Source organism: Ornithodoros turicata, chromosome 4, assembly GCF_037126465.1.
Source record: "Ornithodoros turicata isolate Travis chromosome 4, ASM3712646v1, whole genome shotgun sequence".
NCBI classification, from domain to species: Eukaryota; Metazoa; Arthropoda; class Arachnida; order Ixodida; family Argasidae; genus Ornithodoros; species Ornithodoros turicata.
In genome coordinates, this window is record NC_088204.1 from 66,163,289 (window position 1) to 66,185,562 (window position 22,274).

At 45.8% G+C, this 22,274-nt stretch overlaps 2 long non-coding RNA genes across 3 annotated transcripts; one reads left to right on the plus strand and one right to left on the minus strand.

Moving 5' to 3' along the window:
- Window positions 1–26: 26 nt before the first annotated feature.
- On the minus strand, window positions 27–4,277 carry LOC135391728 (uncharacterized). Of its 2 annotated transcripts, XR_010422084.1 has the most exons (5): window positions 4,125–4,277; window positions 3,638–4,062; window positions 1,017–1,091; window positions 728–864; window positions 27–603 (listed from the first exon to the last, which is right to left on the minus strand). It is a non-coding gene; the product is annotated as an uncharacterized LOC135391728 (long non-coding RNA). The 2 variants fall into 2 exon arrangements; XR_010422083.1 differs by having other exon boundaries at window positions 3,638–4,277.
- Window positions 3,425–22,162, plus strand: LOC135391727 (uncharacterized). The gene is made up of 2 exons (XR_010422082.1): window positions 3,425–4,180; window positions 21,973–22,162. It is a non-coding gene; the product is annotated as an uncharacterized LOC135391727 (long non-coding RNA).
- Window positions 22,163–22,274: the final 112 nt, after the last annotated feature.

Here is a 22,274-nt window from a genome sequence, read left to right on the forward strand (position 1 = left end):
ATTGGCATGGTATTTAAACGGTTAGGTGTGACGTGTTTAAAGGTTCATGCGAATTGTGTGTCAACAGCCCGGAGGGAAGAAAGGGTCCGTACGGGTTTTTACGGCCGGAGTGAATGGCCGCTTTGTTAGAGTGTGCAGGGGATTATGTGAACGAAGTCGACTTCGTGTAAGTAATCGCTGTAATTGTAATCGCTGTAAGTGATACTAATTCTGCACTAACAGCGGTACCAGCTCCCGTGTCACAGTGGTTAAGATGCTCGCACTTGCAAATTGCATACAGGCACACACACGAAACACGACACGGGTGACATACCAAAATACAATGACCATGGGCTTTCCTGGGAACGTATTGTATTGTGAATATCAGGAAAACACAACACAGCATTGGCAACGTAAGATAAAGAAGATATCGTTTCTCAATGTGGTGGCATATGTGAGACTATGTAGAATGAACACAGCTCCTAAGGGGCTTTGATGTGTTCACAGAATCGCGTGAAATATTGTATTGTGTAAAATTGCAGGGGCGGCATCCATGCATACGGACCTTGTCCTCATTCTTGCTTGTTGCTGTGGGGACGGTGCCGCTTTCACCACCATAAATATCTAAAATGGAATGGGCACTCCTTATTTATCATTCTCACGTTGTTTGGGTACATCATTAATAGCAAAAGCAGATCTTAATTACACTTGTGCAAGCACGAGTAATGAATGCAAAAAATGTAGATACCTCATATGTTGGAAGACTCGGTGTTCGGTATCGTAGCGTCGTTTGCTGAAAACGGGGATTTTCCAATTCACGAGTTTCCATATTTGTATATGTAGCGGCAGTGATGAAACCAGCCACAGTATGGAGTTCACATTGAACTTCCTCAAGGCAAGGTGTAATGCAGCATAATTGTGAGGCCAGCGATACATGCATATAAAAAGAAGAGAGTACTGAAATGCTAACTTCCAACAAATACAGACGGCAAAATATTTTGTGGATGGCAGGACGTTATATGTAAGAAAATAAATACCATGGAAAACGTCACAGCTATGCCCTGTTTCCTCCTGTGGCTGCAAGTTCACGTCCTGAACATGTTCTTCACCACCTGAGGGAAATCAGTCGACATTAGTTTGCAGGCCCTTGACATATTAATTACCACCAGCCCACCCGCTCCTCCACTGCCTGACTCATCGGGATGGGGATTTAAGTTGCATGGTAGATAAATTCATCTGAATGTAATTCAGTAGCAGATGTGATCGATTTCTTATTTTTTAACAGTTTACTGACTAGTCGGTGTTATTGACTGATGGATTGTCTTGACTTTCTCCATTGGCATAATTCGCGAGATGCTATCTAGTGGTCATTTGAACTAGCAAACCACTGATAACAACCAATTAAAGCATCAATGTGGTCAACCATTCCGATCAATTAACCACGTCGACCAATCACAGTGGCTCAAGTCATCAGTCGACCCATTCAGCACGAAGTCAGTGAAATTTAGGAAGGCAATCAGCCAGAAAATGACTGAGTCAATTCATCAACCAGCCAGTAAGACGACGAAATAACATGTCATTGACAACACGACCCTGAACAAGTCAAAATCAAGCCGTATCAAGAAGTAAAGAAAATACTAATCGCCCACACACACACAGCTGGGCATAAAGAAACGCGCAATCATAAAATTACTGTAGTAGTCAATCAGTTGCCTATTCATGAGGAATTCCATATCGCGCATCGTTTCATTAGTGAGTGGACTAGGCTTTAGTTTGTTAGCAATTAGCCCATACACCAAAATCGATTAAATCCTCCAGAAAAAAAAAACGAAATGAAAAGTATAACCCCACGATAAGAGAACTAAATACTTCTCAGAACAATGTGCTAGGAAAAATCCAGTTTCTTTTCGTTGTAATTGCTACGACACACAGACTATAGCGCTTATCACTCGTCTTCAACGCTGAATGGAAACAATTTGCTCGTAGTTAAATTTCATTACACAAAACCCAATGTCAAAATGGCTCTATAGGTATCGTATACCTTTCAGCGTATGAAAGATGCTGGGACAAGAAGGCGACACGGAGAGATACAAAGTAAAGTCGATGTAGAGAGCGAAGCTGACAAGAGTAAGCAGAATGCGCTAAGGCCGAGCGTTGACAACCACGAGCGTGATTTAAGTTGTCAGCCACAGAGGCGTCGCATTTCAAAAGATGCAACAGACGCGATGTAGTGTCCCTTCTTCTGTGATACTGTAAACTGTTGCCAGATGAGCGACCAAAAGCGATCAAAAGCGGCTGTGATTGTTTGCGAACGCATTGCGACGTAGAAGTAACTGACTCCCACTAGAAGTAACACGTACAAGTAACCAGGAGAAGACAGGGGTTTTCCCCACAGGTTACCTCTGCCCCAGCTTTTCGAGACCCAATTTACCTCTAAAATTCGCAATTTCCTGTGTTACCTCTTCCTTTAAGCCGATGTTACTTCTAAATACACGTAACAACGGTCTAAAAGTAACAATAAAAGTAACTCAGGTAAGAGTGTACAACAGGATGGCAGTTGATGTTCCGAGGTTGGAAGACATAGAAAGGACAAATACATACAAAGCCTCTAGTGTCAAAGAAATTAATGATGAAGGAAGTCACTGGAAAGTTTAGCCAGCTGTAGGACTCGAACCCACATCTTCTGGATTAGCGGTCCAGGTCTCTTACCAATTGAGCTAAGCTAACATACCTCCCCAGCGATTTCCAAGGTTGCCTCAACTGAAGGGACAAACCAACCAATCTCTCACTCATTCCACTTTCAGTCTCACTCATACACACGGTAATCCAGAAGAGTCGTACAGCTGGCTCATCTTTTCAGTGACTTCCTTCTTCAGACCAATGGTGGTATTGATAGTGGAGGTCATAGTTAGGAAACATAATCACGTTTAGACAATAATTTAGCCCTGGCCATTGGTGGATGATAGCAAGAGACGAAAGAAGAAGAATCCAGTCAACATCACGTTCACTAGCCATTACGGAAGAAGAAGTTCGTTTGGAGCCTCCAGCACTTCCAGCTGGGATATGTCGGTAGCGGTTGGGCTTGCATACGTCCTTTCTCGCTCGCGCCGCTTCTAGCCCACATTTGCAATATCCCACCTTTGCATCCACCCGTTCACCCACCCACCCACCCACAATCACCCATTGAGTGTTACCACGCCGTGTGTTACGTGCACGCCAAAGGTGTCCATTAGGTCTGCTCCGGTGGCTCCCCCGCACGAGGCGAGTCAAAGCAACGTAAGTCTGCAAAGGGTGGCCGAAGGTTACAATGGCATCTGATTGCTTTGGTTTACCCAAGTATAACTTCGTGCCACACTTTCAGTGTTGAGTATCCAGCCCCGCGGGCTCCTACTTACCTGGAATAGAAAGCTACGGCCAAACACACAGCCACGCATCTACACTGACTACTACACAATGACTCTACTACAATGTCTACTGCTAATGAATACTACAATGCCTCTACATGTCAATTATGCAAATAACCACGACATGCACGATGCTTGCCCTTGTGCCATGGAGCCAAAACATGCGAACTTCACCACCTCCACCACTTCAACCATTACATTCTCCACCAACCTTCACATTCCCCACCCAAATTGTCACCGTCAAGTCATAGTACCGTTGGACATCCTCATAGCCCTGGCCGATCTCCCTTGGGGCTAATGGCCATTCTCCGCAGGACGAAGAAGAAGAATTTTTTTTTTTTAGTTCTCTCTCATTCCATTCGAAGCGACCGTGGCGTCAGTGCTTATGGATCCAGCTGCTGATAAACCGGCGAATAAGCGCAAGGCTTCGGCTGCTTCCAAGAGCTCTAAGGCATCCTCAGGTTCACGGAAGAGCAAGTCGTCCGAAGCTTCGACGAAGTCTGCCGATGTGCGCGGAAAATTGGCGGATCCTGCTCAGGTTAGACAGGACACCCTGACTGCAGCTGCATCGCACAGGAGTTAGTTGCAGTTGGCGAGGTCTCAAAAGTTCCTGTCGAAGGAAACGGGCGAGGCAATTCGAAGCAAAACGCAGAAAAACCAGCCGGAGGAGACTTCGAAACTGAAGCAAGTAGAAAAGCGCTATGAACGCAAGCTCGGAGAACGTAGTAAAGAGGACCATACCCTTTCGACTGGCTCTACTCGTCACCCAACAGACAACACTGCTGAAAAGGAAGGCCGTAAGTGAGATTGTTTGTCAAGCTTGGTGTTGCAGAGGGTACAGATTCTCCTTCGGGAAACATTTCATACGATCCTCACGCACATCGTGCGCGTGAAACGTCAGCGGTACTATAGGAGAAAAATGGCGCTCGGTATACCAACGCCGCCTAGGTAAAGAAACATGAAGGAAACATAGAGTGAGGAGCCGTGGCGCTCGCTTTGCCTCGCTCGGAACCTACGTCCCCGGAGATCGCTTTTAGGCAACGTAATGTATTTCCGCTTTAGTACTCTATGCGCTGAAGCGTCCTGGAGTCGTCCTGAAGTGTGGAGCTTGTTAAAGGGGCACTAAAATGCAATAATAAGTCCACTTGAAGCTACATTACACGCTATGTTAATTTCGTACTTACTATAATTCAAAACATTGGATTCCGTTACAGAGCTACAATCCAAATTATACCGCACTATTTCTTGCTTCGGCGCTAAACAGTGAACGTCGTTTCAGCACATGCGTCGTGGTGTTTTCTGTCAACACCTACTAGATTATAACGACTATGTCATAATCGGCAACCACTATAAGGAGCCCTTCCGCACGATCCACTAGACGGCAACACATCGACTCCGAATATCTATGTCATGATTGGACAATGGAATTTTGAATTTTGAACACGCAGAAGCAGACGTACGATTACAGCAGCAGACGACAGCTCCAGCTTCAATGAAAATGTGTAGAATAATGACGATAATCACCTTTATAAAGAAGCACCTCTCCTGGGACATCCACCGCTTGTACAAATATAATACGGTAAACTGCCACCAATCTTTGCCTCCTGTGAATCCCGTTCCTTATCGCCAAGGACAGCTGTCCTTACGTTGTATTTTTCTTCTAAACAGTAGTGTTGTGTGAACAACTTTTGTTTCAACTATACCAATTGAAACACGAACTTTCATGTGACAGTCAGTTGTTTTTGCATCTTAATAGTGCCCTTCTAAGTAAACATGCACTTGGAGCACCAGACTGCTCTTCTAGTTGGCTGCGTTTTATATTTCTGTTTTTTATTTTTTTGTTGTCTCCTTACTTCTCAACCGCGTGAAGAAAGCACGCCTGGTCTGACTCCTTCACCCCGTTGCGCGGAAAGAGTCGGGATGCCACGGCATAAACGGCTCTTCCCTTCGGACAAACACCGCAGACGATTTCAAACACAAGAAGCTCTCTTTCTGGCTCTCTAGGTGGCACTTGTTAGAAATAAGCCACGCATAAATTTTAGTGAATCGACAGGATGGCATTCTGAGTCACGCCATCAGATCGTTGGTCAACGCTAGTGACATCCCTCGTAGTGGTCGTGCATAGTTTTAGCGTCAACCACTCACTAAAACTCTCTCTTTGGGAAGACGTTCGCGTTACTCTCTCACACCCTTGTAAGTGTAAGTACGACATAGCGCGTAGGTGGCATGATATAGGATGCTTTCACATGACGTCCAGCGTGTACTTGAGACGTATTCCCATTATACATGTACGGGCCTGCTTCCTAAGAAATAGTCCTGATTAGAGCAGCATACAGTAAATTAGTTCTTGCTAAAGAGTTATGGCTGACATCAACGTCGTGTGCGCTCAGAAAACGAGCAGTTTTAGCATAGCCCTCGTGTACCAGGCATTGCTTGTGCGCAGTTCCTCGACATCCATTTGAAAACAAGAGTGGTGAAAACAAGACTGCCTCTGAATTTGTTCAAAGGAAGACCCGCAAGACGTGAAAAGCTCAATGTCGTCGAGAGAAGTGAGAATTTCCACGACAAGCCTAGAGCCGTCTTAATAGCAGTCTATAGGCGAGAATTGGAACCAGACTAAATGGCGACAAGAAGCTATCTATCCGGGAGTATTGGAACACGTATTGAAACACATCCAACGTGACACAGTCGATAAACTTTTGAGGTTGGAACGACAATCGCGGGCCGAGATTGACTCTATTAAGCAATGTGTGGAAAAAAATGTTGCTGAAAATATTTCGACTGCTTATTGTGAGATAGTACTGCTTGCGACACTGTTGTCAGAAATCATTGTCCCGCTGATTATCGCATCCTAAATCTCCTTTTGTTGCAAGACCATTCGTTTTGAGTAATAAACATGTGCAGCATGTGGCCTGCCTTCAAATACAATACTGACACAGCATTTCAGAGGGCAACCAACGAAGCGCGTACTGTGGACGCAGTGATCGGCAGTTCCAGACAACCGTGTCATGGAGCAGAAGCTAGCATTGGAAATTAATACCAGTAGGGCGCTTCAACCGGCAGCACTGGTCGGATAACTCGAGCCCCTCCCGATCAAGGCTAGGCACATATTTTTTCTCGTTCATTTTCTTTCTTCTTTTCGTGCCCCGCACCAGGAAGTCGGGACCTGAGCCTCAGTTGCACATTCTTTACTGGCACTGTGGTACATAAGGGTTAAGCTTGAAACAGCATTTTCTCTGGTACACTCTAAATCGTTTCACACCTTTAAAGGTGTAAAATAGGTGTATTAACAAAGATCACACCCCTTTCACACCCTACAACTTTGTTTTGGAAGTTCCTGAGGGTGTAACAATGGTGTACTACACCCTCAGGTGGTGATAAGTGTGTCGCCTGGGTGTAGGAAGGGGTATGTTTATTCTCGTTCACATGAACAAAAGTACGGGCAATCCCAAAAGTAAGGTCTCCTATTTTTTTGAAAGACAAAGAACTGTTTATTTTCTGTGATATTTACATCATTTTGAAGCTTGAGCAATTATCTATTTTTCTACATAATCGCCGTTTCGGTCGATGCATTTCTGAAGACGCTGTGGTAGTTTTTGGATGCCCATGTCGTACCAGCTCGCCGCCTTGTCCTTGAGGAAGCGTTGAACCTCATCTTTCACGTCTTCGTCGTTGCTGAATCGCCTTCCTGCCAAATGTTCTTTCAACTTAGGGAAGAGGTGGTAGTCGCTTGGTGCCAAGTCCGGACTACTATATGGTGGGTGGGTGATGATTTTCCAACCGAAGTCTTGCAGGAGAGCGACGGTTTGACGGGCGACGTGTGGGCGAGCGTTGTCGTGGAGAATGCTTACGCCCTTGCTCAACATCCCTCTTCTCCTGTTCTGAATTGCCCGTCTGAGCTTCTTCAGTGTCTCACAGTACCTGCCAGCGTTTACTGTGGTCCCTGCAGGTATAAAGTCGACCAGCAATACCCCCTTCCGGTCTCAAAACACAGTTGCCATCACTTTACCAGCGGATTGTGATTGTTTGAATTTCCGCGGCTTGGGCGAATAGGGGTGCCGCCACTCGCGTGATTGTTGTTTGGTTTCAGGTGTGAAGTGAAACGCCCAGGTTTCGTCTCCCGTGACAATCGAGTCCAGGAGGTTGTCCTTTTCTTCTGCATAGGTGCGAAGAAATTCGCGGGAAGAATCAACTCGCTGCCGTTTGTGGTCTTCCGTCAGCATCCGTGGCACCCATCTTGCGCACACCTTCCGATATTGCAATTTTTTGTTAGAACCCTGTGGATGGTGCTTCGGGAAACCTCAGGAACCAAAATGTTGAGATCATCCAGAGTGACACGCCGATCTTCACGCATGGCTTGCTCAACCTTCGTGACTGTCTCGTCGGAAATTGACGGTCTGCCGCTCCTCTGTTCGCCATGAAGTTCAGTACGGTTGGCTGCAAATTCTCTGCACCACTTGCGGACGTTTTTGACACCCATGCATGAGCCTCCATACACTTCCACCAACTGGCGATGGATTTCGATCGGTTGAACGCCTTTTGCGTTCAAAAATCGAATAACTGCGCGAAGTTCGCACTTCGCGGTAGCGTCCAGCGGGAGCTCCATTCTCAACGGCCGCCAAGCCAATACTGTGCGTCCTAGTGAGACGCGTGCATGAATGAATAGGAGAGGAGGACGCGCCAATCACAGCAGTGCGGCCAGCAGCCGCACGAACAGCTTCTCTGGATCCCCAACGTTTCGGAGACCTTACTTTTCGGATTGCCCTCGTAAATGTATACAACAACCGGAAACGGGAAGTTACATTACAAAAGTGTATGGCGTGGATTTACAACACGTCTACCATCTACAGATTTAGAAGATCTGTTGAGATAGTGCCTAAATTTCTTAAAACACGTTGCTCCTCATTGCAAGACAGAACAAATGCATGATAGTGCTCATACTCAACTGTAGTTAATGTTTGTATAAGAAAAATGCTATCAGAGTTAATATCGTATATGTCTGTAATCTCAACGAACACGGGTAAGTCCTCCTCGGAAGATTCTTTGGCAACAGCACAGCCAACAGCAAATGTGTTATCATTATGATCTGCACGTTTTACATAGACAATAGATTGTGCGTGAATATCACGGTCATGAATATAACTCTGAATTGCTTCTGGGGCATGTTGAAGTAGTATCTCCTTGGAACCATCAGTAGATGTGGCATTTCTGATGAAGGGGTGCGACCACACATACTTTTGATAAAATTGATGTCTTCTTGCTAATGAAAGGGTTATGTTCTTAAAATGTCGAGTTTTTCTAGCAACATCTTAAAATGCTGGTGTTTCCCTTCGAAACGCATACACGATATACGCATAAACATCCTGATGAGTCGCGGATAATGAACAATGTACAGGGGTTAGGTATTTGTGGGTACAACACTGCAAAGCCTTGAAGAAACGCATAAATGCAACGTTTTAAGTAATGAACATGCATATGCGGAAGGTGCCTGCTCATGAGAAGGTCTAAGCTATATACTAAAGCTATATAAAGCTATATATAGCTGCCATGCTTCATTGCCATGCACAGCTGCCACGCCATACATGATTTTCTGTATGTCGGCTGCGCATGTCTACACACACATTTAATCAGCTTGATATACATACATATATGGACCTCGATGTGATTATATGCAATATGCTGGTAATTGTGAATACACGGTTACCAGCATATTGCCACGAACCCAGCAGTTTTATTCGGCGTTACAACCTTTACACCCCAGTTGCCACGAGGGTGTTAAAATACACCTTAAAAGGTGTGCGCCATGAACATTTTGATTTACACCCTTTAAGGTGTAAAGGTTTAGAGTGTACCTTACCCGCCTGCATTACTTCAGCAACATGAAGGCAATACGGATTCTTTCACTTTTGTTTTATGACACCTCTCCCGATAGCACAATACGTAAAACAGACATAACAGCCCTTTTCTCGTCTGCTGATCCGGAACATACGTACCTTTGTTTACCTGCTGCCTTTTTCGCAGCCTTTTTTTCTACTTCCTAGCATTGACAACTGCCGGGCAACTGCAATCATGTACTGCAGAATTGTGAAACTGCGGAATATCGAACAACATGTCTTGACCCCAACGTTGGAAATCCGTATAGCTTATCGTAAACCCTAGCAGCACCGTAAACAGCAACAACAACTTTATTGGGTGGCGACACACCTGGGGCGGCCGCGAAGCTCTCGCACTGGCTCGCCGTTGGTGTTACTGGTATGAGAACGCGCCCTCATCGGACTCATGCACTGGGCCAGCGCAGACAAAGGCGAACGGCCTCCTCAGTTCAGTTGTTCGGAATAAATTTAAATTTCCGATTTTCATTCGATTTCCACTTGCAGTATTTTTCGACACTCGTGAATTTCATTTGTTCGAATTGGACGCGTTCCTGGAATTACTGCATTTTCGACATTGACGTATGGCGTTCTTCCTAATCATATTACTTAATTTCAGAGTGATGATGTACCGTTGGGCGCCATTACCCTGGTTCCTTCAGCAGCGACCTTCTCACTTATTGTATTGCCCGTACAACATGTTGGATCCCGTTAAATCCATTGGAAAGCAGTTTCATATTGATACACATTAGGTCGATTCCTCCCACTGACTCCTCATTAAGTCAATTGGAAGTCAGAGTTTCTCATTGACGACCATTAAACAAAGTCGTTCATTTGGTTCCTTACTCCGTGATGTGGTCTTCGCCATGCAACATGGCAGAGCCTGGTTGCGCGAAGGCAGTTTCCCTGCTTATCTTCCAATTCAGTCAATGTGAAATAGTCCGCTTTCACATGTTGGACGAATTCGTAGACTGATTTCTCATTGAATCTCATCAAAATTGCGAGGAGAAATCAAAAAGGTCATGCCTACTATTTCCAGCAGGGGCAGAGGAGTGGCGGGAAGAGTATGCACCTCAGCATGGGCGTTCCCAGGATTTTTTTCAGGCGGGGGTGGGGGTGGGGGGGCAAAGTGCTTCTAGGGGAGGCAAGAGTGCCCCCTATCACGTCTTTTCTGGAGGCGGCCTTTGCGCACTGTGTGACGGGGGGCACAGTCCTCCTTGCCCCCTCCCGTTACGCTCATGGACCTCAGGTCCTTTTCTACCACCTTGAAGATCACATCGAGATCGACAACTGTGTCCCCGTCGATCTCACGCGGCTTGGTGCGTCTTGTTAATGGTTGTCGTGGAACAGTGGTAGCGACGTCGGGAACCGGCACTTGGCCGTAGGAAAGTGGCTACAGAGCAGGTCTATAACGAAGCCATGCTCAACGAGAGAAGAAATGCTGTAAGGTAAAGTTATCTCCGCATGGAGTGACTACGCCAACCACGCAGGCGGCTCGCCTGGTGCAGGGACCATCCCAGGAGGCTATCGAGGAACACTAGTGGATTCGGGGGTGTAAGGAGGTTGGAGGATAGCCTCCTTTCAAGACGATGGCATATACGCTGGGCTCTCACCTGCTTCCACTACGCGCTACGACAAAGGACCGTTCACGTAAAAAAAAGAAGGTGAGTGTCTGGAGCCGCCCCTGCTGAGCGATGTCTTCTGTGCTGGATAGATCTACGAGGGAACCAGAAACCCAGAGCCAGCGGAACTGCATCACCACTCCCTCTCCTGCACCACCATTGTCATTCCCCTCCATTTCCCCCTTTCCTTCCCAGGATACATGGAGCCGCCAATTCCGAGTAGGCTGGCCGCATCTAATACCTCCACCTCCCATTGAACAAGCGCTTCAGAAACTACTTCGTAAGGATGTTATGAAAACAAGCTGGGACCTTCGTTCCCGGAACTGGGAACGAAGGTCTGGCTAAGAAGAGTTAAGGAAAGTGACGCTCGCCGACAACGACCCCTACATACAGAAGGCCCGCACCGTAGAAAGTACTCACTAATAATAATAATAATAATAACAATACTACTACTACTACTACTACTACTAATAATAATAATAACAATACTACTACTACTACTACTAATAATAATAATACGTCCGCCAGCACGATCTGCCTACCCGACAAGGCTCCATCATTTATAGAATGAACTCATGACGAGGTCGCACTGTTTCACGGACACGGTTACAGTTCCACTTTAAGGTTCCCGAATAAAGGACACATGGGCAATGTAACTCTGTCCCATGCCTGAGTGTGCATCACGTTCCCCTGCTCTTCTGTCAGTGAAAGTGCAATTAAATCTAAGAGAAATACAAGACACGCGGAAGACAACCTATGGAACACTGACCGCTGGTTCGCTCATTATATGTCGAAACCGAAACTTCATTCGCGAGAACTGTGTTCTCTGAAACGTCCCCCCTATTCTCTGAAACGTAGTCGATGAAACTGGCCTACCTCTCTCTGAAATTTAATTCGCTAAAGTATGACCTCTTCTCTAAAACGTTTTGTTCACTAAGACCGGGCTTGCTAAACAGTAGGGGAACATTATGGGTTGTCAAATGTAGTCAGAATGTCAAATACAATGCTGGCACAGTTCCCACTGAAGCCATCCAAACAGCTTGCTAAAGAATAGCCTGTTTGATTCTCTCTTCTCTGTTATTCCGGCCTTAGCCTGGCTCGGTAAAGGCCACCAACAACAACCTATCTCTCAAGTGGTATGCGCGGTTCACGGAAAAAAGGCGCGCAGGTTGCCGTGTCTGTAAAGAATAAAATATGGGAATAGTGTTATTCAATACCACGTTACGTACAAGCGTTCTGTCAAGCAATGAATAAAGCCGCACGCATGCTTTCTTTGTGTAGCGGACGTTTATTCGATATCTGCAGGCTTCGACGAATACTTGGCGATGTCATGGCTGTAGCAGTGGTGGAGGTCTTCAGTCGTGTGCACTATCACTACGGCGAAGCATGAGGTATATACGTGTCGTTATTTATGGACCGTTGATGGGCTTCACTTTGAACATCCACTTGTCCTGCAAATAACAGCGAGAAAATTTGGTGTCAAGGTCGCGAAGAAGTTGTAGGCCTAGTCCGCAGCGGTTTAAGCCATTCGGAACGATCGGTTCGATGTACGGCGTTTGCAGAATGCCAGGTGATATCGTAGGGCGACGTTGTCGACAACGTCGTTCAGGAGACATTGACGCGGATTGGATCTGTAGAGGAGCACATCTTCTCTCGTTGCAGGAAAGATGTGCAAGTCCGGGCCTTTGAGGTTGATGCTGTCCGTTTATTGATATTTCCTCTTCCCGCGCTGGGAACTTGCAATGAGCTCCGCTTGGATTTCGAGGGCCCGGAAGCCTTTGTTCGCGAAGGGTGCTCTCGCGTTCACGAGCAAGGATGCTGTCCATACTAGTTGGGGACACTGACACGAAGTGGATCTGTACAGGAGCACATCTTCTCTGGTTGCAGGAAAGATGTGCAAGTCCGGGCTTTTGAGGTTGATGCTGTCCGTTTATTGATCTTTCCTCTTCTCGTACTGTGTAAAAGCGATGAGCTCTGCTTGGGTTTCGAGAGCCCCGAAGCCTCCGTTCGCGAAGTGTGCTCTCATGTTCACAAGCAAGTCGAAAAAGCGGGCGTTGTACTGATGGAGAAAGAGACGGTCGTAGCAGGTCATTGAGAAGGACATCGTTTGTCATCCTAGGTGGAATGCTGACCATTGTTCGGATCGAATTGACGTGGCCGTAAATGATGTGGTGTTCCCCAATAGTGATGCAAGCAGTTTCGAAGAGCAGTTTGAAACTAAAGAGTACACCACGTGCCAGTCCATTGGTCTTAACGACTACCTTGACTCCAGTCTGCATTTTAACGTGTATTGCACCAACAGCCACGTCTGTGACTCCATAGTTCTCCATGATACGCTCACTCTGCCCACGTCGTGCGATGTCTCCGACTTCACTAATTGCTCCGCGTACACTTGACGCCGTCGGTGCACAGAAGCGGATAAAACGCCAGCCGATGTAGTTAACAGCTCGTGTGTTCTTAGATCCTTCTCTCAAGCAGGCCACGTGGGGTATGTAATTATTTGCCAGTACAAATAAGTGGGTCCTTGTAAGCAGCTTAAACGATGACTCCGTTCTAATAATCTCATTCGACAAAGAGAGCAAGGTGATGACATGTATGTTGTTACTCAACCGAGTAATGGTGAGTTGCTTGAAGGAGCGTTTATGGACGAAACCCTCGCTTTCCTGGACCGGTAGCAGGGTATATCGATTAGCTGTACGGGTTCTCATGGAGTGCCTCGTGCAGGAATAATAAAGATGACGCGTGCTCTGCAATTTGCCCTCTGTGCAGAAGTACTGAGGCATGTGGAACGGAAGGCTATTCAAGGCGAAGTCCGCAGGTTTACATAGGTCACATAGGAATACAGGTGCAATGCTGATAATACCGCGAGAAAATGCTTTGTATGACCTATTTTCTAGACAGTGCACGCTGAGCGGTATTTCCGTTGGACTCTTGGCTTCGTACTCCATCCTGTGTCGAAGACAGCTGTGGTAGAGGACAGGTCTCATGTGAGTGGTGCTTAAAGTGCGAGAAGGAATGGCAATGTCCAAGTGTGGTTTCCCCAGGAGCTTGAAGGGGTCACTTCTTTGCACACATCGTGGTTCGTTCCATGTTCGTCCTTCTGGGATGGCCTGTGTCGTATGAGCCACTGTACCTCGACGGTCGTAGTGAGAGCGGATGAGGATGAGAAGTACAACAGCGAACGTACTCCAGAGAAGGGGTTGGAAGAGGATGGACCTCAGGTCCTTCGCAACTACCTTGAAGAACACGTCGAGATCGACGAGGGTGTCCTCGTCGATCTCGGGCGACCTGGTGCGCCTTGGTACTGGCTGCCGTGGAACAGTGGTGGCGACGACGGGAGTCACCGCTTGGACCACTGTCGTCCTCCTGTTTTTGCGGGCGCGGCAGTGTTTCCGTCCCATTACTCTTCTTTCTTAGCCAAAGTCGTCGTTTATTACGCTAACTTCTGCTTCTTCTTCTTCGTAGTTCTTTACGGCTTCGTCTTCCTCTTTCGAGATTATCAGTAATACGGCGAGCCGGAATGGAACTAACCAGATATAGGAGCGGGATATAGTAATGCGGGGTAATAGTAGTAGTAGCGGGTTTGTAATGGGCCATCTCAGATCAAGGTGACGACGTATGCCCGAGAAGGTGGCGGGTCGTAGCGGGATTTCGGCGAAGCAAATTGGTTGACACGTGACGCAGAAGCTAGCGTTCGGAGTAGGGCGCTGCAACAGACACCACTGGCCCGAAAGCCCGACTCGATCAGAGTCAGGCACTGATTTTTTCGAGTCTCGGAAAGTGCCACACACAAAAGAAACTGGAGCCTGCAGGTCGGATTTTGATACCACAGTTATTTTGCCTTTGGGCCTTTGGACCGGACTCCGGTCTAGACCCAGGACACTTGTGGTCAATTTTTTATTGCACAATTTTTATTCCCAATTAACTTCGTGCCTTTTAATTCGTTTGGTAGTGTCAAGATCAAGTTGAAGCGTTCTAGTGTCGGTGTTGACAACATTAACGCCAAATTCTTAAAAAAGTTCCAAAGTTTATGCATCCTTGCTACAGATGAAGCTGTTTGAACAGCGGGTGAGTTCCCAGACGCTTGGAAGACAGAGAAAGTTGTCACAATTCGCAAAGGTGGAGGTATAACAGCATAACTGGTAACTACCTCCCATATCGCTCACCAATGTCTTATGTAAGATTATGGAGCACATCATCTATCCGCACTTAATCCGTCATCTTGAGTCTTTCTTCACAGCTTACCAGCGCAGTTTTCGTAAGCACTTCTCGTATGAAACATATCTTGTATCATTTATTCACGATGATCACTCGACGCCCGCTTATAGAAGCTGACTCCATATTTCCGGTAAGCTACTTATCAGGCTTTCTAATCTCAACATCGACCCCGCGATCCTCGCATGGATTCAAGCATCCCTTATATCTCCCGGTCGCAATTAGTCGCTGTAAATGATACTAATTCTGCACTAACAGCGGTACCAGATCCCATGGCACAGTGGTTAAGATGATCGCTTTCCAAGCCGAGACTCGGAGATGATACGGGTTCGAATCCTGTCGCCGGCTGTACTGTCTGAGGTTTTCCCTGTGTTTTCCGAAGACCACACATTAGACCTCAGGGGTCCTTTCAATAGGGTTTGTGAATACGAACACCTACCGTAGATTCGTCCTGCGTACCTGCTGACTGGAAAGGTGATATAAAACTACTTGCCCATGCCATGACTGATGGTGAGGCTGCTGAGTGGTTTCTCACCTGAAATGTGAACAGAATAGAACACGTTAGACATATCGAGATGGAATACTTGAAAAAACATTATTTCATTCAGTGCAATATCATCGATATTTCCAGACGAATGTCGACACAGTAGCCCCTGAAGTCGGCCCAGGAGGCATGTTAATCCCCCCCCCCGACTCCTTCCTGCTGTCCCCTCTGCATCTGTCCACGTCTGTACGCCGCTCATAGCCACAGCTGCTTCGCGGCGCTAACACGGAACTAAAAAAAACGAAAAGGGGTCTCAACTGGTGTACCCCAAGGATCCGATCTTGGCCACGGCAAGTAAAAATCTGGGCAACCGCGCAAGCAACCGCCAGTTTTCTACTTAAAAACGTATACTTAGGTATAATGATGTAAATATTTAAATCCCCGAGAGCATTTTGATAAGCGGAAGCTTTAACTAGTTAAGAGGCATAAAACTTCCTCGTCCACCGCTCCTGCACAAGGAACCTCCAGTTTTCTACCTACAGAAACGAATATGTTGGTAGAATGGTGCAAATATACCTCTAGCACATTAATCATGAAAGTTGATAGCCTTGCCCACGGCAAGTAAAAATTTGTGCAATCGTGCTAGCACAGGTAACTGCCGATTTTCTACTTAGAAACAACTACTTCACGGATACTTTTGAAAAGCGGAAGCGTTAACGAGTTAAGAGGCATAAAACTTCCTCGTCCACTGGTTCTGCACAAGAAACCTGCAGTTTTCTACCTATAAAAACGAATATATTGGTAGAATGGTGCAACCATACCTCTAGCACATCAATCATCAAAGTTGATAGCGTTGCCCATGGCAAGTAAAAAATCGTGCAATCGTGCAAGCGCAGGGAACCGCAAATTTTCTACTTAGAAACAATTACTTCGCGGATACTTTTGAAAAGCGGAAGCGTTAACGAGTTAAGCGGCATAAAACCTCCTCGTCCACCGCTCCTGCACAGGTAACCTGCGGTTTTCTACCTATAGAAAGGAATATATTGGTAGCATGGTGCAACCATACCTCTAGTAGTACTTAAATGCTGAGAGCGCTTTAACAAGCGGAAGCGCTGATTAGCTAAGATGCATCAAAGCCGTGCCCAAAGCCGTGCAAATGCCGTGCCCTCGGCAAATAAAAGTTCGGGCAATCGCGCCAGCGCAGGGAACCGCCAGTTTTCTACTTAGTAACGGATACCTCGGTATAATGATGCAAATATACCTCTAATATTTATATGCCGGAGAAGATTTTGATAAGCGAACCGTCAAACCGAGTTAAGCGGCATAAAAGTGGGTGTCCTCGTCCACCGAGACTGGACGACGAACTCGCGGTTTTCTACCCACAAACGAATATATTGGTATAGAATGGTGAAGCTATACCTCTAGTACCTAAATCCTGGAAAGCGCTTTAATAAGCGGAAGCATGACAAAGGGCATGACAAACTTTTCGAAAATGGGTATTTGTTACCACCCCTAACAGCACATTTTGCTTCGACAACACTCACAATGCGTACAACGCAAAGATAGAACCCCCACAGTTTCCCCCACAATGTAGTTGTTTTCTGTGTAGAACACTGTTATGTTGAACACCAATGAGTGATGTAGAACAGAGGCTGCGGTTTCAACTTTTTAACAGGCACTTGTAGAGTGACACTGCGCACAGACAACATTGTACCGCCCCTGAACATGGCACTCGTGTGTTATCTATGATCCTCGTTCCACAGGTATTCTTCGATTATCTCTCTGAAGATAACTTCCTTGTCGTATCGTCTACTTCAGATTCAAAAAATAAATAAACAAATAAATAAAATAAGAGGTTCGTAGAACTAGTGTTCACCGAGCCATTGCTGTAGATTAGGAAACATAACAATGTTAGTAGCCTGTCGTGTCAGTTCACACTCGAAATTGATGGGGTACTAATGCAGTTGAGATTACCGACGATTTCCGCCAAGTCCTGGCGTGAGCGAACGCCATGAAAAAGCGATACTGCCCGTCAAATGATGCTAGAATCAGCAACGCTCTTTTTGCATTCAAACTCAACTCAACTCAGACACGCTGTTTACGACAGATATGCCACAGGGATATCCCAAGAAGCCTCCTGGATGCTGAGATGTGCCTGTGGATTCTATGACCCTAACGATGACGGTCAGAGGCGGTTTCTGGTTTTCTGGGAAAGTGTCGGAATTCTCTTGTGATCAGAAACAATACCTGTTCCAGAGGTATTTCCGTTTCTCTAGCAGGCTGTTCACGTAAATTGAACATACAACGAATAGATTTTGCTTAACAACTCCTGACGCTCCTAATGGTGTCACTCGATGCCTTTCTCCACACTGTAAAAAATTCCGTAATCTTATTTACAAGTGACTGCTAACTCTGTTGGCGGCATATGTGCCGTAACCTAGTTATTGCAAAATTCGTTTGGACTGCATGCGAATGACACTTACATTAAAGGTATATTAAACTGCGAAAGCCCAGTCTGGAACTGTGTCGTGTGCACTCCAAACATATTTTATGCAACATACAGGTTACGGCACATATGCCGGGAACAGAGTTAGCAGTCACTTGCACAGTAAAATTGCGGAATTCTTTGCTTACAGTGTGCACCTCTGTTCGCAGTTGCATCAGTCATGGTGAACTCCATTGGTATATTTCACTTGGACGTAAAAGAGGGTGCTGCGTTGAGGATACTCCGAGCTATGTTTACGTGTCATCTACATCGCTTTTCCAATCACCTTGTAATCGAAACAGACTCGCTTGTGTCAGAGGAACGGGCTGGTTCGAGCCGCTGCTTTCCTCAGTTAGACTTCCAGCTTCCTCTACCCGGGCCCGGTGTGAGAAGTTGCGGGCCACGGAAATGGGTCATGCCCGGGTCCCCTCCTCACGTCTCGATAACATAGTCCAAATATTTATCCTTTAAATGATTACGACGGGCCTTGGGTCGTGCGGTCCCTTTAAGAGACTCCACAGAGACTACAGCAGGCCCCTGGTAACTTCGGCAATGTACACTTGCTGTTAGATTCCCTGTCACTAATATCTGCCACCTCTAGCTCCTCAAACGTACATTTTTGTCTCTCATTATACCCAGTCACACATGGGTCCCGTGGGTTTCCGCTCGGAATTCCACAGCGGACAGCTAAATATACTGCCATTTCGATGACCGCCATATGCCTCAGCCATCCAGGTCCCCGCAGGCAACATGAGGCTTCTGTTGTATTTGTCTGTCTGTTGTTTGTATGTTCCAGCCTCAGAAAAATTACTTTCCATCAAGATATCCCTGTCTGGACAGATAATTGAAGTCTCGCATGAACTTGTAGAAATCGCACGAGCCAGATTTAGGCGGTTGCTGGTGTTATCTTGATGTCGTATACTCCTCGCCCTGTCCTGTACTCCTCCTGGCTGCCGGGTTGTTTGTTTCGGTGCCATTTCGCTCCGCTCAGTTTGGATATGCATAGTGCACACTCAGAGAAAAATCTATACCTTTAGAGGTATAGATCGCCTGCTCAATAACTTAGCCCTTCTTAGGTATTATTTTATACCCCGCTTACAGGTATAAAAAAATAGTCCTCAACAAAGGGCTATATGCCATACCTTTAGGGGTACAAGCTCTATACCCCTGTGAAAGTCTGCACGAGTGCCACCATAGTATTAAATCACACCTAGGCATAGGCATTTTTAGAGGAGGGAACTAGAAAAATCACCTTTGAAGGGAAGAAAGTTTTTGACATACACACACACACACACGTACTACAACCACGTACACGCAAACGCATATGTGCACGTTAAGTGATATTACGGTCGATGAAATATGGCGCGAATTTCAGCGCATTGTGTTTCAATGCCTCCAAGCCATACCGAAGTGCTGCAAGAAGACTGCAAAGCACAACCCCGGGATTAACCGGAAAATCATCCATTTAAAACGTAGAATAGCCCGAACTCGAAAGCGACTTAGGCAGGGAGTGAATTCGGCTGTACTAACATCAAGAATGATCTGCCTTGAGAATCAACTTTTTTTTTCTTCAATCAATTTTTCAATCAATCATCAAAAATCAATCAATTTTTCTTCACCACTACGCTTAGCAACTTTATGAAAAATGAGCCTTCTAAATTTTGGCGACAATTGTCACCAAAACGCAAAGATGGCATCAGACTTCGCTGTGATGAGGAGGTGACTGAAGACCCACAGAGGATAGCCTATCTGTTCAATAAATATTTTCAGAGTGTCTTCACTAAAGAGAATCACAATTTAAGAATCTGTTGCGAATCGTCAGCTGCCCCCATTTCAAATCCAGAGTTTACCGTTGATTGCGTTCTTAATCTTCTTCTAAATGTAAATACTAAAACGTGTAGCGGTCCTGACAATATTCCTAATGAGTTTCTGTTCAGATACGCTCCGTGGTGCGCTAGATATTTGCAGTTAATTTTTTCCAAATCACTCGAGACCGGACAGTTTCCAGATGACTGGAAATTAAGCAAGGTTATACCGATATTTAATTCGGTGACCCGTTACTTCCTTCTAATTATCGACCAATATCACTGACATGCAATTCTTGTAAATTAATGAAGCACGTGCTCTATAAACACATTATGTCATATTTAGAGGAACATGGCATACTATGCTTCAGGCAACATGGCTTTAGAGAAGGTTTTTCGACAGTTACATAATTAACAGCATTTCATCGCGACTTGGCTGAAACTGTAGATAATGGAGAACAGGCTGACGTCATATTCATCGATTTCAAACGCGCCTTCGATTCATTTCCGCATTTCAAATTACTGACCCAATTGAAAAACGGAACTCTTTTAACCTGGGTCGAGTCTTATCTTGCCTACCGGAAGCAGTTTGTACAAGTAGGAACGTCAAATTCATACCTACTGGATGTAACTTCCGGGGTGCCGCAAGGATCTGTGCCCGGTCCGCTTTTGTTTAACTTGTACATCAGTGATATTCCCGATGTTAGTAGTTATGGAGTGAATTTGCGTCTCTATGCAGACGACACAGTCTTCCTCTATAGAAAAATTACTTGCCCTGATGATCTGATTGCATTGTTCGGAGCTTTAGACTGTGTAGCAGGGTGGTGCAAACTTGCTCAATTAACTATAAATGTTAACAAAACAGTATATATGTATGTGACAAGACAACAACGCCGGCTATCCTGTGACTACTATGTCGATGATGTCTTGTTAAAACAGGTCAGTTCCATCTTGGGGTCTATTTCCAGTCGGGGTCTATTTCTATTGGGGTCTATTTCATGGAGTACTCATGTTGACTTTGTTGCCTAGAGAGCGTTGCGAAGACTGTTCCAGCTCAGACGTAAGTTATGGATAAGCACACCGCAGGTTAGACTAACGTCGTATAAATGCTTAGTTCTCCCGTTGGTTCAGTATGCCTGCACAGTTTGGGACCCACATATTGCCATTCATAAGAAACTGGAAAGTGTGCAACGTAAAGCAGCAAGATTTATTTATAAGGATTTCAGATCAACAACCTCGGCATCTGTTTTATGTAGACGGGCGGGGCTGCCCCCAATTGAGTTATATTTCAAGGTACAGCGACTTAAGCAATTGTTTTTGTTATGTAAACGCAACCCTTACTCTCCCTATCTAGCTGCAGACACTCAGCCTTCAAGAGACAAACATAGTATGCCCCTATACAGGAATTTCAGGCCCGTACCGATGTGTCTAAATACTCATATTACCCTAGGACAGTACACGACTGGAACATCCTTCCTGAGCCAATTGTTGCCGAGCAGAGCATGCCCACGTTTTTAGGGAAATTGGAAAGGCACGTGTATACAGCTCACTCCTGTAACGATCCAAAGCTGGATCAACAGTATTGTAAATAAAATAACAAATAAAATAAATACCGGACGATAATTTTCGTTCCCGTTTCTATTTCCGATAATGGAGGACAGTGGTATGCGTTTTCGTTTCCGTTATCGTTACCACCTCCAATTTCGGTAATATACCGTTTCTATTTCCGTTACCATTACCGATACCCTTCCCTGCAGCCGAGGCAACAATGCAAAGTGTAGCCGTCGTGTAGCACATCGTGTACATCTCGAGTCACAAAAATGTACAGGGATGTCGTGAACCTTTTGGAGGTGAGGCTGTAGGAGATGCATGGACTCACCACTTCTTGCTTTGCCAATTTGTTATATCCGCTCTATGAATTCGGCAAGATTTCGAGCGATGCAGGGAGGGGGTGGGCGGCAGTCGAGTGGGAAGGTGTAGGCGTTTTTACCGTCTGCCGAACAGGTCACCGCATCATGTTTTTTTTGGTTCAGTTCCGGTTCGTTCAAGGGGAGAGAAAAAATGTTTACAGTTCGGTTCAAAAAATGATGTTTTTTTTTTTTTTGCAGTTTTCGGTTACAGTTCAGTTCCAGTTTCGAACCCTGCCTGCAGTGCGACACAAAAATTCCGTCATCCGCTTCTGCTGAGTGTACAGTATGGCAAAAGGTGTCCTGTCGCCAAAGCCTGCAAGGCTAGCGGATGACAACTGTGAGCATCAACTGCTACTATACGCTACAATAAATCTTATGTATAATTTTTGCCTATCAGTCTCGTTTCTGCTTGTGGCACCGATTTGGGGGATACTCGGGTCACTATTGCCTATAACAAAAAGGTAAGGAAGAAAACTCATGCGTTGCACGTGTGAGGCTTA